Raw genomic sequence first — 5,000 nt, forward strand, 5'->3', positions numbered from 1 at the left:
GATGTGTGATGTGATATCGTGTGGGTCTGTATGATGTGTGATGTGTGATCACATGTGTGATGTGATATCGTGTAGGTCTGTATGATGTGTGATGTGATATCTTGTGGGTCTGTATGATGTGTGATGTGATATCTTGTAGGTCTGTATGATGTGTGATGTGATATCTCGTGGGTCTGTATGATGTGTGATGTGTGGTCACATGTGTGATGTGATATCTTGTAGGTCTGTATGATGTGTGATGTGATATCTTGTAGGTCTGTATGATGTGTGATGTGTGGTCACATGTGTGATGTGATATCTTGTAGGTCTGTATGATGTGTGATGTGATATCTTGTAGGTCTGTATGATGTGTGATGTGATATCTTGTAGGTCTGTATGATGTGTGATGTGATATCTTGTAGGTCTGTATGATGTGTGATGTGATATCTTGTAGGTCTGTATGATGCTTCTCCTTTGGACTCTTTTCAGGAAATTTGTTGCCATGTTGTCTGTGTCGTTCGTTTACTGGTTGGCCTTTATCTGGACAACAGCTTGTGCAGCTGAAGAAATCTCCCAAAGTCTGATCTTACATAACACACACACACACACACACACACACACACACACACACACACACACACAGATTTCCCCTTTCCTAATATTGTCGTTCTTCTCTTTTTCCTATTCCCTCTCTATCTCATCCCTCTCTCTATCTCTCCATTCATCATCCCTCTCTCTATCACTCCCCTCATCATCCCTCTCTCTATCACTCCCCTCATCATCCCTCTCCTTGTAAGTCTGTCTTTCTTCCTGTCTGCTGTTCTTTGTTTCCCTCTGTACAGTGTGTGTGTGTGTGTGTGTGTGCGTACAGTCCGTACTGTGTGTGTGTGTGTGTGTGCGTGTGTGTGTGTTGTGTGTGTGTGTGTGTCCATGCGTGTCCAGATGTGTGAATCAGTGGACACCGAGTTAAACTCAAGACTAGTCTAATGTCATCTAATCTCATCTAAACCTGTAGGTCAATGGCATTACATACAATATCTGCCACAAGACACACTCTCTCAGGGGCAGACTGGCATGACCATTCAAATACACACACACACACACACACACACACACACACACACACACACACACACACACACACACACACACAGAGACACACTCTCTCTCTCTCTCTCTTTCTGACTAGCATGAACACTCACATACAAGCAAATTCACAAGTGCAAAATGACATGATTACACCCAATCATGCAGTTATTCCCTTGCACCGTAAGATATTACTGCTGTTTACTCCAATTTACTTCAATACAGAATGTGTGCCTTCCTCCCATTACCTTAAGGGTGCTCTCAGTCTTGTGTTAGTGCTGGACTTAAGTTGTTTATAAGTAACAGTTTCAAAAGACGAAATTTGTCCCCTCCTAACAACTTGAAGCATGTGTTTTGGCGAGAGTTGTAACCCATCAGACTAAACCCTGTCAGCTGCAGTAAATTGCTTTCAGGGATTGGAGGCTGAAGGGTGTGTGTGAGAGAGGGTGTATGTGTGAGTGTGTGTATGTGAGTGGGCGGGTGTGTGATGCTGCTTTTCCAATTTCCCCTTTTGGGCCGATATTGACCCTGCTGGCACCAGAGCTGGTCCAGTGATGTTTGAAATACCCAGATGGTCCTGCCCCGACGTCCGAGTCCCGAGAAATGTTACATCATCGGATGTCCTTCCTTACTCCGCACGCTCATCCGCCACTATCTGGACATGCAGATGCATCCTACATCACTGTAAGTACACTAACTCAACACACTCAAAACCACAGGGAAGTATCCTACATCACTGTAAGTACACTAACTCAACACACTCAAAACCACAGGGAAGTATCCTACATCACTGTAAGTACACTAACTCAACACACTCAAAACCACAGGGAAGTATCCTACATCACTGTAAGTACACTAAACTCAACACACTCAAAACCACAGGGAAGCATCCTACATCACTGTAAGTACACTAACTCAACACACTCAAAACCACAGGGAAGCATCCTACATCACTGTACGCTAACTCAACACACACTCAAAACCACAGAGAAGCATCCTACATCACTGTAAGTACGCGCATTATGCTATTTCAAACTGTGGGAAAAAACTGTGGGATAAAGAACATGGATTTGTTTACAAGCTAGCGAACGGTTAGCATAAGTTTGGCAGAACTATGTGGATGTTACAAGGTAAGAAACACGATTTAAAATGAGTTTCTTGTTTCTCACTTCTCTTTCCGGGACGTAGTCTCAATGTTGCAAGGTTGGTTTTCCGCCTGTGGACGCTAGGCGCAGCAGGGAAAGGCACCATTTTCACCGGAACAGGTCATTTAACCATCCAAATGATTTCTAAACGGGTTTATTACGTTGAAATAGTTGACAAGTTCCCCTTTAACATGACCTTGACTGTATCCCATCAAAATGAGCTGATGATGACACCAAGTATTGAGGTAGCTGAGATGTGTCATGTGGTTGAGATGTGTTAGGTAGCTGAGGTGTGTTGAGGTAGCTGAGGTGTGTTGAGTTGTGTTGATGTGTGTTATGTATCTGAGGTGTGTTGAGATAGCTGAGCTTTGTTGAAGTGTGTTGAGATGTGTTATGTATCTGAGATATGTTAGATAGCTGAGGTATGTTAGGTAGCTGAGCTGTGTTGAGGTAACTGAGGTGTGTTGAGGTAGCTGAGGTGTGTTGAGGTAACTGAGGTGTGTTGAGGTAGCTGAGCTGTGTTATGTATCTGAGGTGTGTTGAGGTAGCTGAGCTGTGTTATGTATCTGAGGTGTGTTAAGGTGAGGTGTGTTGAGGTGTGTTATGTATCTGAGATGTGTTGAGGTAACTGAGATGTGTTGAGTGTGTTAAATAGCTGATGTGTGTTATGTACAGTTCAGCTCAGTTTATTTCAGTTACAGGATAACAATGAAATGTTAAGGCATATATTTTTAGTTATCCACCCCTTTACCTTACATCATTTAATATTTAAATCCTCATGAATCACCTATTACTTTATACATAATTAACTCCCAATACATATCCCATAGAAAAACCCAGAAAGTGCTATATCCAGTAAAGTGCTTAATGCAATAAATAGATACATCTAATAGAGCTAGACTTGTTGGAGTGTTTTTGCAGCAATGCAAAGTCCAGGTCATAGTTATTGGGTGTGTATGGACAGAGGCATTATGTCACAGAGGGGTGTCCGATGGGGAGTGGGGAGGCAGACTGTCCATTTAGCAGCCTGACTGCATGGGGGTATAGGCTGTTGGCCAGCCTGCTGGTTTTGACCCTGATGGACCTATATCTTCTCCCAGAGGGCAGTGGTTGGAAGAGGTGGTGTGCTGGGTGTAGATGGTCCTGGAGGATGTTCCTCACCTGGCGCATGGTTGCAATGTCTGAGAGGATGACCCCAGTGATCTTGTGGCTCTCACCACTCTGTGTAGGGCCTCCTTCTCTGCGCTGGTGCAGGCGGCAAACCTGACCAGTAACCCTTAAGTCAACACACTCTCCACTGCACTGTGGCAAAAGTTGACCATGAGTCTCTGGGGCAGTTTTGACCATAGCTTCCTGAGGAAGAAGAGGTACTGTTGGGCCTTAGCTGTGGCAGAGGCGATAATTTCCCCCCACAACAGATCCTCCGCCACAGTCACACCTACAGGTAAAAACTTGGAGACAATGGAGTTGAGGTAGCTGAGGTGTGTTATGTATAGGCGGTCTGTTGAGGTGTGTTATGTGTCTGAAGTGTGTTGAGGTAACTGAGGTGTGTTAAATAGCTGAGGTGTGTTGAGGTAGCTGAGGTGTGTTGAGGTGTGTTGAGGTAGCTGAGGTGTGTTGAGATGTGTTTAGGTAGCTGAGGTGTGTTTAGGTAGCTGAAGTGTGTTTAGGTGTGTTATTATCTGAGGTGTGTTGAGGTAGCTGAGGTGTGTTAAGGTAGCTGAAGTGTGTTTAGGTGTGTTATTATCTGAGGTGTGTTGAGGTAGCTGAGGTGTGTTGAGGTGTGTTGAGGTAGCTGAGGTGTGTTGAGATGTGTTTAGGTAGCTGAGGTGTGTTGAGGTAGCTGAAGTGTGTTTAGGTGTGTTATTATCTGAGGTGTGTTGACTAAGTTCGGAATGGCACCCAGGCTATGTGTTGAGGTAGATGAGGTGTGTTATGTATAGGCGGTGTGTTGAGGTATGTTATGTGTCTGAAGTGTGTTGAGGTAACTGAGGTGTGTTAAATAGCTGAGGTGTGTTGAGGTAGCTGAGGTGTTGAGGTGTGTTGAGGTAGCTGAGGTGTGTTGAGGTGTGTTTAGGTAGCTGAAGTGTGTTTAGGTGTGTTATTATCTGAGGTGTGTTGAGGTAGCTGAGGTGTGTTGAGGTGTGTTGAGGTAGCTGTGGTGTGTTGAGGTGTGTTTAGGTAGCTGAGGTGTGTTGAGGTAGCTGAAGTGTGTTTAGGTGTGTTATTATCTGAGGTGTGTTGAGGTAGATGAGGTGTGTAAAAATCAGGTTTCTAGGCCAAGTATACTTGCGTACACGAAATTTGGTCTCTGCATTTATCCCACACACACACACACGCACACACACACACACACACACAATACATATGCATACACACACACACACACACACACACACACACACACACGCATACACACACACACGCCACACACACACACACACACACAGACACACACACACACACACACACACACACACACACACACACTCACACACTCACACACACGCACTACTGCTGAGAGAGTTAAGTACATCCACACAGACTGCTCTGCTGTAAAGTCTGAATTCAGCCCATCTCTCCACACTCGTAAGAAGAGAGTTTGAGTTGAGCACATCCTTACTTCTTCGGCTGGAGAGAGCCGGGTTCAGTTCCGGGGATCACAGGCAGACTACTGATTAAATATTAAACATCATCCCTCCAGATAAAATGATCTGTTAAAGCACTGAGGATGGGGAAGACTGTTTGACAGGATGCAATGTGTTTGTGTGTGTGTGTGTGTGTGTGTGT

Source organism: Alosa pseudoharengus, unplaced genomic scaffold (assembly GCF_046254945.1).
Source record: "Alosa pseudoharengus isolate Yale_2024_CS ecotype anadromous, Long Island Sound unplaced genomic scaffold, YU_APseudo_1.1 YU_APseudo_1.1_scf_10, whole genome shotgun sequence".
NCBI classification, from domain to species: domain Eukaryota; kingdom Metazoa; phylum Chordata; class Actinopteri; order Clupeiformes; family Clupeidae; genus Alosa; species Alosa pseudoharengus.